Raw genomic sequence first — 26,343 nt, forward strand, 5'->3', positions numbered from 1 at the left:
CTAGAACACTGGGAGGAGAAAGCTGATGTAGGAAAGATGCCGAGACTCTCGGAAGAAACCCCACAGGCTTCAGTTAAATGCCTGCTGCGACGTCCTACAGATGAGCAGTTACTTAACCAGAGCATCTTAGCTGTGTAAGCGCCTGAGCTGAGCTTCCGGAACATGTCCTTGTCTTCTGTCTTTGGATAAATGTTTTTGGGAGCCAATATCTTTCCCACAAGGTTCAGATTCTGCAGGACGTGACCCATATACATGCTACATCAGCCATAAGTTTCTAATTCCTCCAGGTATGTGCTAAATTGTTGTTTCCAACCCTGATTGCTCTATAAAAACATGAAGGGAGCTTTTAAAAGAATGCTGATTTCCGTAAGCCCACTCCAGGCCAATTAAGTTAGAATCTCAGGGGGAGCCCAGAATGAAAACCTTGCTAGAGGCTGACATTGAAGTACAGTTTTGAATCCAATCAAATGGCCTGTCTCTCAAATCTGTTCCACTCTAGAGAAGAGATCAAGGGGAGTGTGGAGATATTTATTTATTTATTTATTTATTTATGTAGCCTGAACCAGAGATCAGAACTCTCATCCATCCATTCATTCATTCAATAAATATCTGTGGATCACCTGCTAACTGTCAGGCAGTACCCTCAAGGAGTCACAGTCCACAAGGGAAGACAGACGAAAGCACCAGCAACTGTGCTGCCTCGGAGGGAGGAGTGCAGAACGCTCGCAAGAGCACAGCAGAGGGCCCCCCCCCCACCGTATTTGGGGAGCGCGCCTTTCTCCTGCCCACCTCAGTCCTTAGCCTTCCCACCCCCACCCCTGGCTCCCCATCAAGAGGCACTTGTGACTGTGGGGTCCAGGTTCTAAGGGGAACTTCAAGACATGCAATCATTTACCAAAGCCAGATGGTGCTTTTAATAAATTTTGTGAGTACCTGAATAGCTTTTTCCTTTCTGATTTAAAATGGAGATTTCCAGAAAGAACAGGAAAAAACAACAGACATTCCTAAACCCCAAGGTTACATGGAAATCAGAAGTGACACATTCTGAGTGGGTTTCAAGCTAGAGAACAGGCTGAGGAAAGGAGCCCCTGGCATCATCCAGATGGAGGCGGCCGTGCCACAGCAGAACCTTCTATGGAAAAATATCTGACCAGAGCAGGCTGCCAAGGAGCAAGGCAAACTCAGACCTGCAGAAAACAAGACCATGCTCAGACCTTGCATTACGAAATATGGGGGATGTGTTATTTGTTCTTAGGAGATGGGGAGAAACTGTCTTTGGCCACATTTCAGGGAATATAATTTGCCTTTTTTTTCATGTGCTGTCAAGCATCCTCCACAAAATGAGCCATACAGGCAGACTTCCTTTCGTGGAAAGCTGAATCCTATAGTGTACCTTTTTTGACTTTCTGGAATAAACACTGCTGTGTGCATGCCATTCACCCTGTGCTGTGACTAAGAGAGAAAAACTGGACTGGAATATCAGCTTCATGACTTGATAGCTGAATGATTTTAGGGAAGTCACTTAACCTCTCTGGATACTTATGTCCCTGGTCTGTAAGTTGGGGATAAAGATCATAGGATTGTTGCAGAGATTGAATGAAATGATCTGAGTAAAGCTGTTAGTTCAGTGTCTGGCACACAGTAGGTGTTCAGAGAGAGGAACCATCAGTATCTCCACAGTCCAATCCACACTCGGAAAGGGACACAACAGAGCCACTCTGAATTTCTGGCTTCCTGCAGCAGCGCCCTACATGGTTCTCCTTATCTAGTGAAGAAAAAAGAAAAAAATCCTCATTTAATAAACAATATCTCCCCAATCAGCACCATGTGAGTGGTACTGAGCAGATACGGGACAATATCAGGAAGCTGACACACCAAAACCCAGCTCTCTCACACGGTCCCAAATTATGAAATGTCTCTAATATCCTGTTGCTATCTATTCAGACTCTTCAGCGTAATCACTTTTAAGCCAACTTTTCAGAAAACTCTGGGAGACAAATGGAGAAAAATATGACTTCCTCTGAAGTTAGGCAGTGTTCATTTCTTTCTTTCTTTTTTTTTTTTTTTTGAGGAAGATTAGCCCTGAGCTAACTACCGCCAATCCTCCTCTTTTCCCTGAGTAAGACTGGCCCTGAGCTAACATCCATGCCTATCTTCCTCTACTTTATATGTGGGACGCCTACCACAGCATGGCTTTTGCCAAGCGGTGCCATGTCCGCATCTGGGATCCGAACCAGCGAACCCCGGACCACTGAGAAGCGAATGTGCGCACTTAACTGCTGCACCACTGGGCCGGCCCCAGTGTTCATTTATTTCAAAACCCTTTTCTTAAGTCAGACCCACTAATGTGAACTGAGGGAGCGGGCCAGGAGGAGGTGGGAGGGAGGGAGATGGTGAGGCTGAGGATTCTTTAAGAAGCATCAAAGATGAAGAGTGGAAGGGTCTGGATGCAGCCCTCTGCAGGAGGGTCCATCTGGGACTGCAGTCTTGTGGGCTCAAGGACGAGCCGAGGAGAGCTGCCTCAAACTGGTGGAGTTTTCAATGGCACATGCTCAACTCAAGGGCCAGCATCCATTTCTCCAAATCTTCATAATGACTCTTCTTGGTGCAGAAGGACAAACTCGAACCATTTACTGAGACTGGCTCTGACAGGGACTTCCAAGAGTTCACCATGTTGCCAGAAATCAAGCTCTTGTGTCCTCAGTTCCCAAGACAAATGTCGTCGCCTGAGCTTGGTTAGCAAGCGTAGCGTGGAAGCAACACTGGACATGGGAAGCACCTTCTCGTCGTCTTTAATCCTAACCTGTTCTTCCTTCAGTACTAACGAGGGAGTAGGTAAATTTAGACATTACTTTTTCCTGGCTTATCTTAGTCAGTTGGCTACATCTCAAGCACTGAGCTAATTCTGCATTTTCTTTTAAGAACAAGAGGCTACTTCAGAAATGTATATTCACTTCAAAATAACACGTAGGCGCTCGAGTCATCTGCCATGTTCCCGATCCCCCAAAAGTGAAAACCAAAGGGAAGCTATTATAGCGAGATAGCGAAGAAGCAAGAGAAAGAAAGAATAAAAAGTCCTCATGGCTATCATAAGCAGGACCAGTATAACTAGTCAATTTCCTTTAAGAAATCAAGTCTATAAGTCATAGAAACAGATACATCCTATTGTAAAAGGGTTATTTTAGTTTAAAATACAGAAATGTATACCAATTCACCAAGGCCTTCCCACTGGGTATGGGTCCATTAATTCAAGCTTCCCATTGTCTTTACAAAAACATATTTAAGACACATCCCTCTGGCGGAGACTGCTGGCTCTTCACCCAAATCCCTTCTCTCCCCTTTGATGATAAAAGGATTGTAGCCCGGCATGTTTCTGCCTCTAAGCCGTCCCTTTCCCAGTCTCTCTTGCAGTTAGGTGTGACCACAGGACTGAGTTTTTGTCGATAGAGTGTTTGCAGAAATGCTGGGTGCCACTTCTGGGCTGATGCCCTAAGGTAAGGGGAGGCCTCCTCAACACTCTCTTCCCACTTCTGATTCCAGAACCCATGGTAACGTCTTTTCAGCCAATTAGGTAACAGCAAGGCCTTAAGGGCTGGCAGATCGACAACAAAAAATCCCGTACCCCAGAATAAGTCCTCTTTGTTCAGTAGCTCCAGTCTCAGCCTCACAGTCCAGTCCATCTATGACATGCAGCTTCACTTTGTTAATATGGACTGAAAACTCAACGATGTATATATGAAATAATCCAAGGTAGAATCTGTCACAGTTTTATGACTTTCCCTCCATTTTTTACAGATGTCTCATCACATCTTATTTGACAACATTTCTAAAGGTACTTGTTTTTATCAAGTCTTTACAAAGCATTTAGTTTCATTTTCATAGAAATAATTGTCTTCATTTTCACACTTATGTTTCATCCGTTTAAGGTAATATGTAATTAAATTCTGTATTACCAAACAACACAGCTGGCATAAACACACTGTGGAACACGCTGACCCCTGGTATATCAGGTAGCCACTGCTTCTTGATAAACCATCCTCAAGACTGAGTAATTTAGAACTACGGTTTTGAAATTCCCCCTTCCACAGTCGGTGCTTCAGGCTGGGCTCTGCTGAGCTCCTTCGTACGTCAGCTGCAGGTCAGCTGGGCAGCTCGGTTTCTGGGGGTCGGCAGAATGCTGGCTGAGGTGAAGGGGGCAAGTGGGCCATCACCCAGAAGACTCCCTGGGCAGGTTCAGTGAGCCACAGCATGCAGAGTCCCTTGAGGGTACTTGTCACTTCTGCGACATTCTGTGGTTCAAAGTGAGTCCCAAGGCAGCCAAAACTCAAGGCTGGGGGAATGGACTCCATCTCTTGATGGGAGAAACTGCAAAGTTGTATTGCAAAAAAGCACGATGGGGAGAGGGCAGCTGTGAACATGTTTTATAAACAGTCTTCCACACCTGGAGAACACACAGCTGGAGGGGTGGGAACAGAGTGAATGAGCGGACCTCAGGAGTAACCACTAGCCGAGAGTGTGCCAACAGGTCCCAAGCATGTCGGTCAGTAAGATTTGCAGAAAGAATGGAGATCACTCACTAGTCTAGGAAAACCATGAAACGCCATTAAAGAGAGCTCCTGCTATTCCCAAAACTTGAGAAGCTTTTAGAGCAAGATGAACTGCTCTTACCTTCCAAGTTACAAATATTTTGTGGTAAGAATGATGTGGCAGAGAAAGTTGGTTGGTGCTCACCAAACATCCCTCGAGCATCCTACATTTCCTCCCCTCTCTGCGGGTATACTGGGGCCATGTGATCAGTTCTGGCCAATGGATGATGCTACTTCTGGGCTAAAACAGTCAAAGCCAATGTGCCTCCTCAATCTCTCTTTTCCCTTTTAGCAGTGACCCTGAAATCCCCCTGGAGGAGAGGGTGTAGCTACAAGATTAAGGAGGGCCACCCAATCTAGACTGAACTTCACACGGGTGAGTAATAACACGGTGCTGTGTTACACCACAGAGATTTCAGGATTTATCTTATATTCTACCATATGCAAGCCTATGCTGATTTATTCAAACGATGATGCTCAGCTGACAATGTACAAGGACTCCAGGGAGACCAGAATGATCTGTGGAATGCATCCATGCTCAAGAATCAGAATTCAATGATTAACACATGGAATTCTTAAAAGAGATTCCCAGGAATACAGACTTACTAGAGTGCCAGGTTAGTTACATTCCCAAAAAAGAGCTAGTTTTTTTGAAAAAGAGAGAGAGTTCTTTGACAAGATTCACATTCTCCAAGCCCCAGGAAAAGAATAACTTGGGAGACCATTCTCCACATGTCCAGTCACCCCCAACTCCAAAGCCTTGGCCGGGGTGGGGGGGGGGGATCCTATGGTAGGTAGAAAGGACACAGTATGTCTATTTTTATTTTACTGTGAATAAATCCCGTTACTCAGGACTGCTGGATACTCAATCTATAGCCCACCCACCATTTCCTGAGACGGAGGAATAGGGAGGAGGCCTGGTCACAGTAGATCAACAGACGGGGAGTAGGAAAACCTCTATATGCACCACAGACCCTCTAATGAGGAGCCTGACCTCCCTCAACCCCAGCCCTGAGAGGCAGGCTGCTCTCACAACAGAGTCCCCCAGCTGTAAATGAGAGAGACCGCAGTCCAATCCTAAACACAAAAGTCCAAGACAACGTTCTGAGGAGAGCCCCAGTAAGGCAGACAGTGCATTTGGTGTAAGTGGGCTTTACTCCCTGCGATGATTCTTGTCTCTTTGTTGGAAAGATGGGGTCAACTTCATTACCATGATCATTAGAATTGGAACAAGCAGCAGATAAATGTGTCTGTCCACATTGTGTCATAATGATAGAGCAATTACACGTATTTTGAGACACCGAAATGAAACATGCATTTAGAAATATTTGTAAGTCCTCAGGGGTTTGAGCATCTTCCTCCAACATGACGTTACTTGGGATGCCATCCCTCTAAATCTGTAATATCCCCCTAGCCTGGTCAATCTGGGGCAAATGGGGAAAGGATCGACTATAACGTACAGAGGTGAACAGAGCTCTGCAGTTAAGGAAAGGGAAAGGGTTGAGGAGGCTTCTGTTGGCCCAGAGGAGGATTCAGCAGAGAAGACAGCATAACAACTAAAGAGAGGATGTGAATGATCCAGTTCTCATACATTTAGAATCAGCATCCCAGATTCTTTTCTGACACGAGGCAGCACGATTGGCTCTAGAGTCCCGGTCACCTGACCTCACGGAGCGCACCTGCAATCTCCTAGATCACAGAAAACTCCAGTGTCCTTTCTCCCAGGGATAACAATAGAAATATCTAACAACTGCTCCAGCACAGGCAGTGGTGAATAAAACACAAGCAGAGATCGATCGATAAGGCGGAGGCGTGGACCAGTGTGAAGGAATGTCAGGCAGCCAGCAATCAACCACCTTCCTCCACATATCTGGGCACCACACTGGTGGCACTCGCACTGCCTCGCCCAGGTCCAGCACACTCACTTTTCAAAAAATTTGTTTCACCCCACTGAAAAAGGAGATATCAAAACCATCTTCTTAACTGAGAGGGAAATAGGCCAGGTACGTTTTTAAATTTTTGTATGGCCCCTGGCACATTCAGCTCTCTGCGGTGCCTGGGTGGTGACTAAAGCAATCAGGATCTCGAGGGCACTGAGGATCCTGAGGAGCTGGGGGCATTGTCAGATCCACCGTCCAAACCTTCCCAGTCCTTACAGCCCAGTCTCCATGCCTTTCTGTGAAGTCTACTCAAATACCTTGCCCAGAAGAAACCTCCCAGAGGGAATTCCCTGAAACTTTCTCATGGCATTTATCACATTCTGCCCTTTAAAAATGCCTTCTTTCTCCTCTCAGACTTCATATTCCGGGAGGGCAGGGCTCACACGTGTTTAATCTCAGATCCCCCGCAAGGCTGAGGATGGTGCCAGACATCGGACCGAATAAGTGAGTGCAGGTAGCACAAGTCCCGCCTGGGGGAGAGGAGAGGGAATGCAGGGGAAGTTGAGGCAGAAGAGATGCTGGTGGTGGGTGGGGGCGATTCATGTCTAGGGGTCAGAAGTAGACACAGACAGTAATGCCCAGGGTACTAGTAGCTGGGCTGTGACCCCACCTTCGGGGAGATGCTCCCTGTTTCCCCTGCTGGGAAATCTGGCAGCATCTCTCTCTCATTTTCTCTCCTTTTACTTTCCTCTTTTGTACTGTAGGGTACTGTGGTCCCTACAGAGTACAACTACTATAGTCAGCACCTTATAGGACACTAAATCAGTAAGTTATGGGATACCTACTATGCAAGGCACAATGATGGAACGAAGCATCATGGCGCTTATAGATTTTACTAATTTAGTGTGAAATGAAACAGGGACATTTTCCAACCTGTGAAACTATCAAGTTCGTCCCACATAACACTCAGAGAGGATTTGTCATCACTTCAGTGAACATTTTCCTGGTACAGGCAAACTTGTTTGTGAGTAAAAGCTGTTAGAGACTCCGTGTTGATAAGCGCACAGTGAGAATGCTATACTCCTACTCTGCTGGGGGCACTGTCACGGGAAAAAACACTGAGCGATATAACTTTCGGGCTATGAAAATATTCATACATTTGACCACATAATTCCAATTCTGAGTCCATGTCCTTTGGCAATAAATCAACAGAAGAAAAAAGTATATATTATAGCACCATATTTAATACCTTAAAATGGAAGCAATCCAAATGTCACTAATAGGGAAATGATTTTATAACTTTATGGTTAGTTTGATTATAATGTATTATGCATCCTTTAAAGGGGGTACTCACGGGAAATTTGTGGATATATAAAATATTTATAAATAACATTAGATGAGAAAAGCATTCTTCAAAGTTTTGAGTACTACAGATATAACTACACAAAAATGCGTGTGCACATGAACAAGAGCAAGAAGATAACACCCAAGGATAATAAAAAAGATAAGTAGATGCATTAGGGTAGTGGATTATTTTAATGCTATTAAAAACAGGGGTGTTGTTTGGCAGTATTCCACAGGAATGGAAGGAGAAGAGAAATAAGAAGGGAAATGAAAGGCTAAAGGGGAAGAAAGCCTTTAGCCCAAGACAAAATTCACCGATAATATAGTTCACATTCTCAGAGCTGCAATTTGTGTTTGGCATTGAGTATTTTTAATAAGAATAATGATTAGATAATTTGTAACAGGGAAGCATACTAATGAATGTAGTCTCTTTATTCAGAAAGAGGCTTATCCATGAATTCTTTCCTCTTACCAAATTACATGCATGCTTGACTATATTAGGTATTTATGGAGGTTTCGGAGAAAAAGCAGTTTCAACGTAACGTAACAAAAATGTGTTTGGACTGGGCACTCTGGCTGAGGCCCTGCCATAAACCAGCTGTGTGGAGCTGAGCAAGTGACTAAGGTCCCCTGGGTCTCAGTTTCTCCACGTACAAAGTGAAGGGCCTGAACGTCAGCTCTGAGGGCCCCTCGGCTGTGACAGCTCATGAAACTGGGAAATCTCATCCTGTCTCAGGGAACTTGACACAGCACATGGATACAGCTCTGCATTCAATTTAGGGATGGCCAGGGACTCCTGAGAAGAGAATTAGATGGAGGACTTGCCTTTGGGGTCCCTGACCTCACTGGGTTAGAGGTTATCACCACTCCTAGTTATTCATTTATCAAACTACACTTACATGGTACTTATGCCCTGTTAGGCACTATTGACAAGTATTAACTCATTTAATCATTACTGTCACCCTAGGATGTAGGAAATGTTACATACTCATTTTACAGGTGAAGAAACTGAGGCACTGAGAGATTATAACAATTTCCCAAGGTCACTCAGCTGGTAAATGGCGGAGGCAGGACTCAGTTCCAGCAGTCTAGCACCAAAGTTCACGTTCTTAACCATGATGGGATTGGTTGGGCTGCTGTTTTCTGCTCATCTGAAACCCTTCCATGAACAACTTTCCAGCCAGGAGATTACAAGTTCATAGGAGGGAAGAAAGGCTCAAATACAGAATTGCCAAGAGCATCGGGCCTTAAGAACGACTCAGAATACTCCAACCGTGATCATTAACCTTGATGTTAGATGAGCCTGATGGATCCTTGTGGATTAACTAGATGGACCACTGCCTTCTGTAAGTCTAGCGTTAAGAATAGATCCCCTGGGATTCGGAATAAGAGGGAAGAGCAGATAAACAAGATCAAGTGCCCTCCAGGGGGGCCATCTCAGAACACTCGTTCGAATAATGAAATCCTCTGCAGCATCCAAGAGCCAGCCCTGGTCCCACCTGGGTCCCAGAGTGTCCCCCAATATTCCCAGTGCTTGGTGCTTCTTCTCTCCTTTGGATGCAGAGGGAGGGAGTCAGCGAGTACTTGTAACAACAATGTGAACTGTGGAACAATAGATTCTATGAAGATAGAATTTGGTAAAGTATCTGGTACCTGGTTTTGCTCAATCTAGGCAACATAATCTTTTTGAAAAATAATCTTTCCTTTTGTGATTATAGTAGCAATACATGTTCATTATAGATATTTTAAGTGATACCAAGAACTACATAAAGAAGAAAATAAATACCCACAATACAACCACCCACTGTTACCCTTATGGTGCATATCTGCTTTCCTTTTGTCTATGCATCTTCGTATATTTTTAACACAAAATTGGGATATTATTCAAGAGCCTGCTTTTTTCACTTAACAATCTTAACATCAGCTTTAATGTCTATATGGAATTGTACATGGAAAGCAAGATGAAAAGATAAACATGTAAAAAACTAAACTGGAAGTGGGTGCTTTTGCCTTCTAAGTATGGGGGATTACATAATTTCTGTCAGTGGGGAAAATTATATACTGTGTCATTCTATTTGTGGAGACTGGTTGGAGAACTGGACAGTCAAGTCTAACCCTCCCAATCCTTCTGCATTCCCAAAGAGCATGAACTCAGAGGAGACAAATCCTTTGTTGAGTCTGGATCTACAAGCAGAGGGCTAAAGTCATGGAGGGGGAAAAAGGTGGAGCAATATAGTGGGGCCTGGAGTGAGTAAGAGAAATGTCCAGACATCTACAATGCGACTAACATCACACTAACAGCCATCCATAACCCTTAGTACGGACTTATGTACGTCCAGATGCCTCACCAGAATGGTTTGAGAATACTCCAAGGAAAGAGGGCTAGTGATGTGTCTGGGCTGCCTTGCGGCCTGGAAGATGAAACCTGAGGTTGGCAGAGCCAGAACTCAGTACTGAAAGTTAGGCCTAAGTTCTTAGAACTGAGCCCCTGGAAATTCACAGAGTCCTAAAACAGATATTGAATTTTCTGTAGACTGTCATAGAGACCTTGAGCTGATTTCACTTCAATCGCAATGGATAGGGAAGCTCGGATGCCATATAAGTTACATTGATATCCCATAATTTATTTATCCAATCTTCAACTATTATTCTGCATAAAAAACTATTTATGTTTTTTCACTCTTACTCATGAAATAATGATAAACACTATAGCAGAGACTGCTAATTAGTCACCAAAATCCGCGTCCTCCTCTTCTTCCTGGGCACACAACTAGACTACACTTCTTAGCCTCCCTTGATTTAGATGCGGCCTGTGACAGAGTTACAGCCAATAGAATGTGAGCGGAGGTGACGACCATCTCTAGACCAAGGCTTTTAAGCACCGGTGGGCTTCCTACTTTCCTTTTCTCCTTGTGCCCACTAGATGCAAAACATGACAAGACCCTAGGGAACAACAGAGCCACGAGATGGAAGGAGGCCGGATCCCGGAATCACTTCCAGCCTGCAATCCCAGTGTGAACTGTTTCATGAATGAGAAAGAGCTATTCTGCATTTTTTCGCTTATCTGGCACTGCATCATTAGTCCATCCTAATTATACAACATCTGTAAACATAAATTCTTGCACACCTATCTGATATTAGAAGTCACTAATTCATGTTCAAGTTTGGAACATTTTAAGGCAGTTGATAAAATATTGCCAAACTGAAACCAGAAATTTGACTCTGATAATTATTTGAGGTCTGTCCAATTCCTGTAACTATATATAACAATATATAAACTGGTTCTTCAACTCACCCTTTATAGAGAAATAAAAAATATTTGTTGAGAATGACTGGACCCTCCCTCTGTATTGAGCATGCCACAGTTTACTATACACATTTAGCCACAAAGAGTGACTTTTACTACCCACTTTAATTCTTCCTCACTAGGAAACCACTCATCATCCTTAATCCGTTTGGCACGTCTCCATCCTCTTGTGCCTCTCTCACATTGTTCTAATCTAGCACGGTCGTGTATGACCTGGAATGTCTGCCTCTGGCTGTTAACCAGTCACAATTTTTGCTTGTTTGTTTGTTCAAAGTGATTTTTTAAGTATTGTCTGTGTTAGGAACTGCATTACAGAAAAAGGATTTTTAGTGGAGTCTTAACTCATGTGGGTGGTTAAGTTCTAAATTCATCCCTTAAAAGCAAAATCTGCATATGTTCCAATCCTTGGAAGTCTCACTGAATCACCTATAAAGAAAAATGAAGGGCTTGGCATATTCAACCCTGTACAGAATGTGTATATAAAAAATGTATATTGTATATGATAATGTATGGCATATAATAAGGACTATGTAATAACACCTAACTTTATTCAATTTTTGTTATTTTTCTCTTATTTTTTGCTTGAAGTATTGAGAGTTAAGAGTTTATTTTTCCAAGGTTGATCCTCTAAAGGCTGACCTCCCAGAAATGGAGTTGCTTTTCTGCAAAGCTCCAAGGAAACTGGCCGAAGCCCATTGCTTGAAGCAATATATCCTGCCCGGTCAAGCCCAAGAGTTGGACTTCAGTTCCCCATCTTGCCAGGTTGGAGCTGAGGCGGCTAATCCTGCTGTGAGCTGGACACAAACATTCCAAAAGGCTTGGACCTCAGCCTGTCTCCTTCCCACATCAAGAGAAGAACCAGTGATTCCCTAATCATGGAGATTAAAAGATGCACAGTCCAAGGGTTCCTCTCTGGAGTCTGGGGCCTCGTCCTGCCAGATCGCCAGGCCAACCTAGATGGTCAAGAGTGGACAGACACATCTTCTACTGCTCCTGTCTCCGTGGGTTTTCCCCAGTGAACACTGCTCCAGCAGATCTAGCATGTGCTGCTTGACCATTGGCCTCTGTTTGCATGAAAACCATAGACTTGAATTCGCATGAGTTAAGGTATGGCTCTACCGTGCTTGACTTCCTCTCTCATCCACTCTCCAGTTTCATTAATGTGGTGAGTGACATTAATGGATGTTGTACTGTTCAACAATCTTTGCATTTTTAAGATAAATCAAATCAGATCACGAATATTCCTGCTACAGATATAATATATTTATATTATACATTGCTGGATTTTCATTTCTATCTGACTTTTCTAGTTTATATCTCCAAATTATACTAACTTTATAAGGTGAGGAACATTTTGGAACAACATGGAACACGGAGGAATGTTGACTCTTTTCTATTCTCTTGAATAATCAGTTCAAGATTGGAATTATGTTCCATGAATATTTGGTAGAATTTACCTGTAATATAGGTGATGTAGGGGGTGCTCGTAGATTTTTCACTACTTATTCAATTTCTGTAAGAATGTAGTTATGGCCACGGCACTCGAGGGAGCCTTAGGAGACAAGTTGTGTTCTCATCAGCACCTGGTGAGCATTAGTGCATGCTTCCCGATCAGAATGTCAGCTCCGTGGGGGAAGCAACTGTGTTGGTCACACTGACCACTGTGTTTCCATCTCAGAATAGGTTTGTTGAATTAATACATTGTTAAATGAGACATCAGGAGAATCTACTGAAAAGCTATTAGAAATACTAAAAATATTTAATAATATTAATAAAGCAGCAAGCAACAAAATAATTATGTAAAGCCCTCTTAAATATCAGTATTCAATAGTTTGAGAATATCCCAGAATCAAAATTTCCACTCACATTAGCAACAACTACAAATAGCCTAGGAATAAAATTAAGAAGAAATACACGGGGCAAGGGGGAAAGGGGCACATATGTATAGTGACAGACAAAAACTAGACTATTGGTGGCGAACACGATGCAATCTATACAGAAACCAATATACAATAATGTACACCTGAAATTTACACAGTGTTATAAGCCAATATGACCCCAATAAAATAATTTTTTTAAAAAGAATAAATATGCAGAAATTATAAGAAGAAAACTAAAAATGTTTGAAGGACACAGAATATTTGAATAAATGAGGAGACGTACACACTCTGAAAGAAGACTATATCTTGTACAGAGGTTAATACTCTAGGAATTAAGACACGTTTTGTTTCAAGTAAAATATTTAAAGTAGAGTTGACAAATTATAAAGCTATATGAGCTAAAACAGTATGATGACCAAGTAAGATTAGGTAAATAGATAAATGGAAATAAACAGAAAGTTCAATATATATATAATGGTGGCAATGACAGTAATGGCAGATGCTTACACAGTGGTTACTGTGTGCCAGGTGCTGTTCTACATGTTTTATACATTTATCCTTAAAACAACACTAAAAAGCAAAGTACTACTATTATCTTATCCTCTTGTTATAGATGGGAAAGCTGAGGCCAAGAGTGTGGGATGGAGGAAGGGGCAGGGGCAGTGTGTGGACTTTCATGTAATCTCTGTTTTTACACATTGTGCCATGTCCCCTCTCCAATCTGTTATCTCCAAGATGGCAGCCTCTTTGAGATTAAACCCTCCATCTCCCAGGCAAGGGTGATGGAGGTCATGGCCAGGTTTGACTTCTTATCCAGACTTTCAAGCAACCCTGCTCTCAGGGCCTACACCCTTCTGAAATGTGTAGCACCTCCAATTCCTCAATCTTTCACGGCTTCTACAGCTTTTAGGACTCCTCCTCTGCAGGTACTTGGGGTTTCAACGTTTTCCCTTTTGATCAATCTATTCACATTTACCTTATTTTTCCAACTTCTAAAATTTTTATGAAAGTCTCATCTATTGCTGTCTCTAGGATTATGTTTTAAGATGTTAACTTTGTTGATTTCTTTACATTTTTTCATTGAGTTTTAAGAGGTAGTCCAGAAAAACTTACATTTTCTTTTTTCTTTTTTGTTTGTTAAAGATTTTATTTTTCCTTTTTCTCCCCAAAGCCCCCCGGTACATAGTTGTGTATTTTCAGTTGTGGGTCCTTCTAGTTGTGGCATGTAGGATGCCGCCTCAGCATGGCTTGATGAGCGATGCCATGTCCGCACCCAGGATTCAAACTAGCAAAACCCTGGGCCACCCAAGCGAGCACAAACTTAACTACCCAGCCACAGGGCCAGCCCCGAAAAACTTACATTTTCAATGTACCATCTTCAACCAGAAGTCCACATATTAATTCACCCTAAGGGAATTATCAATGAAGAACACAAAGATTTACGTTAAAGAATGTTTATTGCCTCTTAATTTATGATGGCAAAAAATGAGAATGGTCAAAATAGCTAACAATTATGAATTCATTAAATAATTTATGGTACATCTGTGGTGACCAGGGAGCTGTGCCATTCAGATCTCCTTCAACAGAGTCTCTGTCGGGGAGCATGGTTGACTGGAAGCCTCCAGCTGTCATCCCTTTGAGTCCACATCAGTGTTCATGTTAAAGCCAGGCTTCCTCCCTGCTGCCCCCAGACACTGACCAAACACGGAGGGGCTGCTGGAGCCAGGCCTTCTTGTCCAACATGAGAGCCATCCACTGGGCAACCTCTGCCCAGGACTGACTCCCCATCTGCCTACGCAAGACCTTCTCAGAACTATGCTGCCCTTCCTACCCAACCCTTCCTTCTACTCTCCTTTCACTGGCGTCAGTCTTGCATCATCCTGCCTGCCTACTCCTGGGCCCTCTCCCTGTGTCCTCTCCCGATGTGTTTCTTGTACAGTTAATCTTCTTTTGTCCTCTGCTTTTTGGAGGACCTGAACTGACAGAACACCCACCCACCAAATATTAAGGCACTTTTCAAATACTAAATTTATAAGAGATATTTAAGGACAGAAAAAATAGTCAGGATACAATGCTATCAAAAATGCCAGTATTCTAAATGCATATACAGCATGATCCTAGTTTGCTTTTTTAAAAAAAGACATAGAGTAATATGTGCGTCTGTGCGCGTGCGTGTGTATGTGCGTGTTTGTCTGTGCATACATATAAAAACCTGCACACATACACATCACAACATTAAGAGTGGTTATTTCTGGGTGAATGGATTATGGGTGCTTGTTGCTGCTTCTTTACCCTTTCCTTTATTTTCCAATGTTTCAATAATGCACATTATTACATTTATAGTCAGAAACAAAGATAAAGTGTACACACACACACACAGTGCCCACAAGGCCCCTCAGGTCCCCCTGAGGTTGGACGCTGTCTGCACGGAGCACACTGGCTGCCTCGTCTTCAGAGGTCAGCGCAGAGCAGGCAGGCACAGCCAAGCGGTGAGAAATACGGATTATAATGCCAATCCTCAACAGCTTCAAAAATGTGCCTGGCTGATTCCAGATGTTTTCAAAATCCAAACTGCATCTAGGAATCTTGATGAAGCATCAGAAGGGAACAAAACAGATGGAATGCCAATCCTACTGAGCATTGCTTGTTTTTGTTTCGTTACGTTTTAAAAGAAATTTCCACCAAGTTAGTATTTACCCAACTACTTTATTCTTCATTTTATTGCTTCTCTGGTAAGCAAGAATGGTGTCTTCTCCTCCTTGAAGGACATGCAACTTTCCTCCCAAGTCTGCAAAAGGGATGTCAGGGGACGCTAAGCTAACACGGGACACACACACTGTCCTTCCATCTAGCCACCCTCAGGTGTCCCTCCACCACGGAGCCACCTCCATGTTTGCTGTTCTCATGAATCAAAATGTCAGAACACTGCAATACTAACAACAACACAACAGTAAGAACTGACATTATTGGATGACTACTATGTGCCAGGCGATGTTCTGAACACTTTCCATATATTAAAGAGCTCATTTAATCCTCATAAGAATCCTCCAAGGGAAGTACCAACACCATCCCCATTTAAAGAGGAGGATGCAGAGGTGTCGAGGTAAGGCAACTCTGCCAGGACCACAGAGCCCGTGAGTGGCAGAGCTGGCATTTGAACACAGGAAGCCCCAAAGGGGAAACAAGATCGAGAACAGAAGGCTAGTGTGCAGCTCAGGTACACAGCGGCTGACCTTGATGGAAAGGAAAGTTGAACGATGCTGGACAAGCTGCAGGGGAAGTGCATTCCACTGGGAGCAAATCAGTCAAAACAGACAAGAGGATGTGAATTTTAAAAAAACAAGGGAGGAAGTCATGAAAAGCCACTAAATACACACAGAGACAAACAGGTAACGTGACGCAGACAGGCATTAAGTGACAGGGCCAGGGACGTAGTTGAATAAGTCCAACAAGCCATTCTGTGGTGGAAAGGGCCACGGAGAGGAAGCGAGGTGAGTGTGTGAAGATCGGATATGAGGGATGTGAAATAAACAGAGAAATCAGTGACAGAGAGAGGGACTGTCAGCCAAGAGGAAGGAGCGGAAATGCAGGGGGATAAACGCCTCCGCTCTGAAAAAGCAAGAGGCCCAGAACTGGGGAGCAACTGATGGGAGAGGGAACCGCATCATTTCCTTTTCACTGTTGTTTCACCCCTTGCGTGACGTCCTCCTCAGGCTCCCTGCCAAACAGACTGAGAAAGAGGAACTCCTCCCTCAGGGCTTCACGCTCCGTAAAACGAAATGGCGACACACCAGCCACTGTCCCACGGTGCATCGATTTAGGTTGGACAGTTGGTTTTCTGTTACATCCTCTGGGTTTTTAGGGATTCTTGCCATGAATGAGGTGTGATTTCAGGTGAGAAGGTGCTATTCAAAAAGGGAATTCTCTTGCAGAATGATCGTGGCCGTGAAAGAAGATCCCGTATGTAACGGACATATGTACAGGGCTTGACTCTTAGTGTGTGCTCAATGAATGTGGCCATGAGGAGGAGGGTGTCCCTCTCCTAAAAAGTAGTCAATGGCCCCCACAGTCAATGAGACACAAGTCCAGGTCCCCCAGCCTGGCACTGAAAGCCCTCCACCGGCTAGTCCCCTACTTATATTTTAAAACCTTAATCACAGGATTGATTCACTACATTTTCATCTTGGCAGCTTTAGTCCTACTCAGAAATGCCAAAAAGCCTGAGTAAGAAGATTTAAGAATTAAATGGTATGAGTTGCCTTCATTACAGAGCTCAGACATGGATCATGGAAGTTTACCTGCCACGTAACTCCTCCAGGGCCAGGTGGGCGAAGTGAGAAAGCACCAAAGCTGCATCCTGAAATATTGGTCACATGTAATAAGATGAGATGACATTGCTGGGTCATCAGAGAACAGCTTTCTGTTCAGACAGTGGCAGAATACGAGGGAGACACTGAATTTAAGATCAAAGGAACAAGAAAGGAGAGCAAATGTCAGATAATTTCAATTAGAAAAATGATGCTGGAATATCATGTTTTAAGATAGATGGCCACACGTGCTCAGGCTCAGAAATAAGCAAACAGCCGTGTGTACAGGGCCCACGTGGCAAAGCCTAAGGAATCCGAGGGCCAATAAGAAAAGTGATGCAGCCACTGTTCGCCAGGAAAACTAAGACTAAAGTCACTGCGGTCCGTATTCCAGATGCACAAATCTTGTTTTTACCAATCACTCTGTTGACTCAGTGCAAAGAGGCTACTTTTATTTTGTTTTGTTGTTGTTTTGTTTTTCTCCTGGCAGTTTCCGCCGCTGTGCTCAGTCCACATCCTCGTGATTCTATCCCTAGTTCCAAATGTGGGCATGCAACTCAGCCTGCTTGGCCATCAGAATATCACCTTCTTTTGGCCACAGTGATTAGTTCAGAGTTGGGTCTGCGGCCCAGCAAGAACCAATGAGATGCAATAAGAGCTTTGAAAGCAGGAGAAAAGGCACCTGATTTTTCCACTGATGACATGCACCTGGCACTGCCCAGGAAGCCAATACTATGGAAAACAGCCAAGAAATGGCAAGAAACTTGGTCCTCACAACACCGTTTGAGCGCTTAGATCAGACCGTACCTGAAGCCAATATCTCCTAACAAAGTCAATTGAGTAAGCCAATAAATTCCTGTTTTTCTTAAACCAGGTCGAATTGGGTTCCATCCTCAAGATTGAAATAGTCACAACTAACCGTGACTCAGAAGCTGAGCCTGGAATAAACTTATCTCTGCCAGAGAGGTGGATGGCCCCTGGACAAGGAAGCACACCCAGCATGCAAGAACCTTAACTCCAAGGCTGCGCCGCACCAGAGGGAGAGCTGGTGTGGACTCCTAAAGACTTGCTGGGAAAATATCCACCCTCCTTTGGATGCAGAGAGACGTCAGGCAGCCAGGAGGGGCAGGAGACCCTCTATATGGCTTCTGTTCCATAATCTGACCAGGGCCAGCCCCTCTTGCCCACTGTCCTCCAACTCAACCCAACCTCTCCAGTGGAACTTGTCTCACTGCTGTTCCCCTGACCACATCGAGTGTCCTCCTGACTCCACAGGTTGGCTCCTCCCTACCTGGCTCTCTCTACCTGCATGTCTGTGAAAAAAATATTTTTGATTGTCTCCTCAAATGAAAGGAGCAGTCCCATAAGAGCAGTCCCAAGCAGCAACCTCTTAAAATTTCAAGCAGAAAGCTATTGCTGCTGCTTCTCCTGATACCGACCCTGATATGAGCTTCCCTACATTAAACCCAGCATATATGGGGTTAAAACCAAAACACTCCTTCCCTGCTTGTTCCCTGGCTTCCTGGCTCCGGAATCCACTATCCTCCATGGAGACAGACACCCCAAGGACAAGCACCTGGCTTCGCCATCTCCTCCCTGCAAAGAGATACAGGCTGGTGGGAAAGCTGCTGACCAGCAAGGTCACAGGCTCTCTCCTCTCTGCAAGTGTCTCAAGGCCAAACACAGGCTGGTGGGAAAGCTCTGACCAGCAAGGCCATATGCTCCCCCTCCCCTACCTAAAACCCCTGAATCAAAACTCTTCCTTTTAGCTTTTTGGGAAGTTTGAGATTTCAGCATTAGCTGCCCTCTCTCCTTGCTCAGCACTGTGCAATAATAAAATTCCTACTTTCTTCCACCACAGCTGATGTCAGAGATTGGCTTGCTGCACAATGGGTGAATGAAGTCACTTCAGGTTCGATATCACTCCTTCCCACCACATAGCCCTTCCGCACCGGGCCTTATGAAGAGAAACGTGTTAATGCATGCGGTGCACATGAACTGACATTCTCAGATCGTCCACGCACTGAGGTGAAACTTATTTATATCTCTATGTGCTCTTTCCTTCACAAGGGAGTCCGGTTCCTACTCGGCAGTGGAAGAATGAAATTTGTCCCAATCCAGTAAATTCAAACCACAATGGCATTTTTTTAGTTACTGCTATTTGAAAATGTACTCCCTCTTGGGTAAATATTCAAATTCAGGTAATTTTGTGCAGACTGACGATGCAGTTTAAAGTGCTCCCTCTGGTTAAACTCTAAGTTACCTCCCACCAGCTCTGGTCTAACTCGCCCTCAGGGGTCACTGGGCAGCAATGAGGGGGAGGTGAGAGTCCTGTGCATGAACAGCAGGGTCACGCCACTCCCAGCCTCCCCGACCTCCAATGAGAGGCAGTTACCAGCCTTTGCTTCCAGAATCATCTGGGCCTCTTGGGAGACTTCTTCAGGCCCTGACCTTGGGCATGGTGGGAAAGAGGCCAGGTGCCCCTCGGAGACACTCGGCCTCTGCTCTCCAGGAACCCTCCACTTCTCTTTCCTGCTTGTGGTCAGCAGAGGCTGCAGTGGGCTGGGGACCAGCGGGCCAGCCACAAGCTGGGGCCACTTCTCTGATCTGCTCCATGGCTTCCTCCACTCCTGCCTGGGGTGGACTGCTCCTCACCTCATGACCCGGGGGGGGGGCCCTTTGTTCTCGGGGATCTGGGGGGCTGGTCATGAAGGAAGGAGAGCACCCTTCACACTCAGTCTCAAATACGGCCACAAGAAAAAGTCCTTCTCATGGGCTCCATTCCCTGCACAGACAGGCTCCAGAACACGCGAAGCCCCACCTGCTTTTGCGGGGGCTTTGGTGCCTGGTTTCCTCCTTCCTTGTTTTGATAACATCTCATCCTGGGGTGTTTGCTGTCCGCAGAGCTGACACAGCAGGAAGCACACAGATCCTGGTTTATCCTTCTCTGTGTGGACGCTGCAGCTGGAAGCCCGGCTTCAAAGCCTTGCTCTGCCACTTGCTCTGTGTGTGACCACGAACAAATCATTTAACCTCTTCTACCTCAATGTATTCTCTGTAGGTGGGTAATATCATAAAAAAGTTAATAAGTTACGGCATGGAAGGCACTGTAGGATCATTCCTGGCACTCAGTAAGTGCTGGGCCATAATTGCTCACTGAACAAGGCTCAGGCTGCTGCTGTGTCTGTAGTGGGTTCAAATAATTCAGCCAATGCACCTCCTCTGTAGGCTGACCCTGCATGCCCAAGTGAGATGACATTAGTGGCCTTCAGCAGGACTGGAGACCTGGCAATCTCTGAAGAGACTGCCCCACTTGGGTCCTGGGATATCAGCCAAGCTGCTTTTCTGAAATCTGGATTTGCAATTTTTAATTGCTCAGTCTTGGTTTTCTGGCCCAAAGAACAGAGCTTCCTGTCCCTGGAGCCCTCCTGAGAGCAGTCTTCCGCCTTGACAAGGAAGGCCATTGCGCCCTGGGGGTTTCCTCAGATCTGAACATCTGCTTCCCACGGCCACAGGCAGGGCACTAGGATAAATCACACAGCCCTGGCAACTGCAAGGGGGCTGCAGACTTCCCGAACAGGATTCTTTACCTGTTTGAAGGCAGCACAGTTCTCATCTTTTGCCTAGACAGCAGGGAGATGCAGAGAATCTCGGTGAGCAGAGACAAGCTGGGCAGCTGGAGTGGGGCAGCCTGCCAGAGCCTGTGCCCCGGCCGGCCACGCGTACACTGCGCACCGCAGGCATGTGCCTAGGCAAGACTGGCCTCAGCAGCTGGAAGAGGAAACACCTCTCCTTTTACCGGGAGTTTTTGGCGTACAGTCCCAGGGAGCAGCCAGGGTGGGCTCCGGCAGGTCTTATTTTCTTTCAGACAATGCACGATCATGCAAATCCCTAAAGAGAGACTGTGCACATGCATCGAGATGGGGCACCCTGCGTGCATGCATGGGAAGGCTTGGAGAAGGACGGAACAGGGCAGAGTCTGAGAAGGCCACACAGCAGGGGGGAGAAAGGTGGGATAGTGGCCTGGCGGGTATGAGTGAGGCGGCAGGGAGTGGAGACGGCAGATGGATGGATGGCAAGGGGCTGTGAGATGACGTGGCGAAGAGCATGGTCCCATGTCAGGCAGCCTGATTGACACCCCAGCAACACCAGAGAGCAGCCATATGACCCGGGGCAGATTACCTGGCCTTTCTAAGCCTATTTTCATATCTAGAAAATAATCTCATATGGATACTGTGAGAATCAAATTAAATAGTACTGCCATCATAATTATTTTCTCATTGCTATTTGCTAGGTTATAATTGTGGAAGCAGAGTGAAGAAAGGTATTCTTTGAGGAATAGGACCCCCTACTGAGTGGCTATCAAACTGAAGAATCTGCCTTTTGTACGATTTCCAGTGACGGTAGAATGCCAATATATTAGTCCACAGGGGGACGTACAACTTCAGGGGAGACCAGACCCTTGTGCTCCGCCAACACACACTGTCTCTGAAGACGGGCTCCGGGGCAACGACAGCACAGCGGAGTTGGCCCAAGGCCCTCCTTCCCCTGGACTTCATGACTGATAACCCCACCTCTGGGGAGTCTGATGTTCTGGTATGACACGTAGGGACCACACTGGAAGTTACGCAGCGGATGATGTGTAATTTGATGTGATCTAATGGAGCGAGACAAACGTGGTTTGGGACTCTGCATGTAAGAATGAGAAGACAGGGGAAAGGTAAGCGGGAGGGAGGGACAAGGGAAAGGAGAGAGAGGAGGAGGAGAAATATCCAAAACCCGAGTTGCCAGGAGGGTTGAACTGCATGAGCTTTAAGCCACAGCCAGCCAGCAGCAGAGAACAAAATTCAGTCAAGTGTCTGCTCAGCCCCTGGAGTCTGGGTGGTCAAACCAGATTATATCTCTCCTGTACACCACATGGGGTTTGCTTCAATGTCATTTTAAATGGTTTATTGTGGGAGAGGGTAACCTCAGTGAAAGAATAGGAATTATACACATATTTCAGGACACTGAAAGAAGTGTAGGTGGAGGTATGCCTCTTTCTTTCTTTCTAACAATGGAAAATTGTGATTTCTGATAACAAAAAGATGGTCATAGTGTTTTATGTTCACTGCAGTGGAGACCCCGGAATGGCCTGCCCAGGCCCGCATCACCAGACCTCAGGAAGACGCTCACCTGTGGGCACAGCTGGTAGGCTCTGGGTCAATGAGCTGGGCCTGCTGGGACCTCAGGGGCCATTGCTAGAGCTGTGAGAGCCTGAATGGAATGTGCTTGTCAGCGGCCCTTGTCAAGAGGGCTGCCAAGCCCTTGCTGGCGACAATGGTGAGTTTTCTCTAGGACCCCCTTGGTCGGGCCTAAGTCCAGCTCACTCTGCTCTTCGTGGTGGAAGCTCTGAGGGGACAGTGCTCCTCTCCACCCTGCCCTAAAAGCCAGTCCAGGGCACCAGCATCACATCCTTGCTGCCTAATGAAGAGCCACAAATTCCTCAGAGCTGCTGGTGGCAATTGTGCAGGAACTTTATCACGGCCTTCCTAACCTGCTGCCCTCCCACGCCGGTTAGCACTTGGCTCCCATTCTTGCTTTTGGCTCCCGTCTATAGCTCTCATCCAGCTCTTTGGACTTGGAGCTCCCGGGTAAGAGTCTGACCCTGAGCACTCTCTCAAGACTGGGTGGTCCACCCTGGGTGTGCTAGAGAGAAGCATCACAAGTTTTGGTTCTTGGAGTAAAACTCTGTGCTCTGGGCCATGCCACCTGGAGGTGTGGCTGGGCTGCCAGATTAAAACTGCCGAGCTCTCTCTCTGTGCTTCTGTCTGTGGAGGAAGAGATGCAGGTGCTCCTAGAACAGAGGAAGCCTTCCAACATCTCCTGTGTGTCTTCTGATAATTGTAACAAGCAGTTAGATCTCTCTTGCTAAAAAGAATACAGCCGGAAGCTTTTAATGCCCAGGTTCCACAGTTGAAGAGTCAGCTAAGAGGCACTGCTTCTAAAGGAAGCAGAGCTGGATGAATCTTGTGAAAGAAGAGTCTAGTCAAGTGTTACGATAAAGCCAGAATAGGAATCAGAACAGTCAGAACCAATGAGGACGTGCTTTCACTGTTCTTTGATGTCCATCCCTTCACGTATCTTTTTTAAATGCAGCACTTAGTAATGCTTACATAGCATAGCTATTTCCTTAGGGAAAAAGGTATTGAAAATTTTACAAATCTGATTTGAATTTCATATACTGAAGTACCTTTCTAAGAATTTACTCCAGTGGTTAGAACCCTCTGTGCATTAGAAATAACTAGGAAGCATATTAAAAATACAGATTTTGAAGCCCCATGCTCACTAATTCTGGGCCCAGGCATGTGTTGTATTAGCATCTACGATGTTTGAGAACCATGAGTCTAGTCTCTCAGACTTTAGAGTACATATGAATCACCTGGGCATCTTGTTAAAAAATACAGATTCTGGGACCTGCGCGGTGGCGTAGTGGTTAAGTTTGCCTGCTCCACTTTGGTGGCCCCGGGTTCAAAGGTTTGGAACCCGGGCGTGAACCTAGCACCATCAAAACATGCTGTAGCAGTGTCCCACATAAAATAGAGGAAGATTGGCACAGATGTTAGCTCAGGGCTAATCTTCCTCACACACACACAAACGGATTCTAACTCCATCTGTCCAGGGTGAGGCCTGAGATTCAGTGATTCTAATAAGCTTTCCAGTGAGGCTGATGCTGCTGGTCCACACATCACACTTGAATAGAAAGCAGGGACCATGTGACCAGCTGTAACCACCCACCTGATGGCAGCTGGGCCCCAGGTGGAGATAGGGCACCTGAGAGAAGATAATCAGACTCCTCAGGACTGGACTCCTAACATAAGTCATGGAGGGATTAACAATGGGTTTTACACACATCATCTCAGAATCTGCATATAAACTGCACAAGATCAATATTATTTTATTGTTTTTTATGGACAAGAAAACCAAGACTCACAAAGTCATACAGCTAGTAAGTGGCTATATTGGGTTTCCATTGCTGCTTTACAAATGACCACAAACTTAGTGGCTTAGAACATGACAACGTTATTACCTTTCAGTTTTAGAGGTCAGAAGTCCTAAAATCAAAGCATTGGCAGAGCTGTATCCCTTCTGGGGGCTCTAGGAGACAATCTATTTTCTTCCTGTGCAGCTGCCAGAGGCCACCTGCATTCCTTGGCTCACGGTCCCTTCCTCCATCTTCAAAGCCAGCGACCCCCCGTTTCTCTGACCCTCTTTCCTCACTACATCTCTAAGCACAGTTGGGAAAGCTTCTCTGCTTTTAAGGACTCATGTCATTAGATTGGACCCACCTGAGTAACATAGGATACTCTCCCATCTCAAGGTCTGTACCTTAACCAAATCTGCAACGTCCCTTTTGCCATATAAAGTAACAGATTCACAGTTTCCAGGGACTAGGGTACAGACATCTTTGAGGGGTCATTTTTCTACTTACTACAGTGGAAAACTCAAGATTTGGAGGCTGGAATCAAGTTCAGACCTGATTCCGGAGTCCATGCTCCTTCCAGCACACAACTCAAAACAGCAGCTCTATTGAATGCTGTTGTTGCTGTGTCTTCTGGAGGCGAAATCAAGAATGAAGCATGTTTCGCGCAGCTGTAGGCAGTTTGAATTCCATTATCATTTTCAATTGAACTAAACGGTGCCAAAGTAGATTTTGTTATTGCAATTCATTTTACATTCTCCTGAGGCTCAGTGAAACCCAGTCCTTCTGTGCAACTACAATACATTGTGATAATACACAAACATCTAATTGTGGTTCCTGGCCATTATTTAACCTAACTAAAAAATAAGATGGAAACCAAGGAACATCTTTAAGATTTGGTAATGAATTACTTATACTCCCAAACAACCATTTTGAAGCAAGATGAGTAAATGAGCCTTAAACATTCGACTCCCTTGCAGGGAACTTCATGACTACCGAGGGGCTGTGCTCACCAAGTCACTCAGGCTCCCTGCTGCCGCAGCAGCCAAGCGCTCCTATCTGCAGAGATTCAACCCCTAAACTAGGCAAAACTCATTCCGCACCTCCTGGGTGCATCCGAACTAGGTTTTATATATAAATATATTTTTTAAGATTTTATTTTATCCTTTTTCTCCCCAAAGCCCCCCCAGTACATAGTTGTATATTCTTCGTTGTGGGTCCTTCTAGTTGTGGTATGTGGGATGCTGCCTCAGCGTGGTTTGATGAGCAGTGCCATGTCCACGCCCAGGATTCGAACCAACGAAACACTGGGCCGCCTGCAGCGGAGCGCGTGAACTTAACCACTCGGCCACGGGGCCAGCCCCTTAGGTTTTATATTTAGAGCAGCAAATCTAATCCACAGCACTGGGGCTCACAGTTATTGGACACGTTATCCTCAGGACAATGTGAACACAGAAATATTTAGCGTGGATTCTCTTAAATCTGTCTGTTAGAGGTTGAATTGTGTCCCCCTCAAAAAGACTTACTGAAATTCTAACCCCCAGTACCTCAGAATGTGGCCTATTTGGAAATGGGGTCATTGTAGATGTAATTAGTCAAGATGACTGGTGTCCTCATAAGAGGCAAGAGGCTTAGGGGAGAAGTTGCCCGCGTGACCACAAAGGCGGCAATTGGAGGGATGATCTACAAACCAAGGAACACTAAGGAGTGCCGGCACCCACCAGTAGGTAGAAGAGGCAAGGAAAGATTCTCCCCTATGGGTTTCGGAAGGAACCAACACTGCCAACACCCCAGTTTTGGACTTCTAGCCTCAAGAACTATGAGGGAATAAATTTCTGTTGTTCTACGCCACACAGTTTGTGGTGCTTTCATCACAGCAGCCCTAGCAAACTGATATGACGTCTTTCAGGACATTATCACAACTTATGTTTCTCTCGTTACAGAAAGGATCTATCTCTGAAAAGGTGATGAAAACAGATCAGTGACCAGAATGTGAGTGGAACACTGGAGAGGTAGTCTCAGAGAATGATTCTGACTACAAGATGTTACTTAAACCACACCACAGAAATCTTGCCCAG

General features: G+C 45.2%; 1 long non-coding RNA gene across 3 annotated transcripts; it reads left to right on the top strand.

Annotated features, from left to right (window-relative positions):
* On the top strand, positions 1-26,343 carry LOC139046401 (uncharacterized). 3 transcript variants are annotated; one of them, XR_011506442.1, is made up of 9 exons: positions 1-287; positions 3,796-3,832; positions 4,879-4,962; positions 11,736-12,224; positions 18,179-18,579; positions 19,166-19,332; positions 21,599-22,024; positions 22,421-22,626; positions 26,209-26,343. It is a non-coding gene; the product is annotated as an uncharacterized lncRNA (long non-coding RNA). The 3 variants fall into 3 exon arrangements; XR_011506441.1 differs by lacking the exon at positions 3,796-3,832; XR_011506443.1 differs by lacking the exons at positions 3,796-3,832; positions 11,736-12,224.

This window comes from Equus asinus, chromosome 10 (assembly GCF_041296235.1).
Source record: "Equus asinus isolate D_3611 breed Donkey chromosome 10, EquAss-T2T_v2, whole genome shotgun sequence".
Taxonomy (NCBI): Eukaryota; Metazoa; Chordata; class Mammalia; order Perissodactyla; family Equidae; genus Equus; species Equus asinus.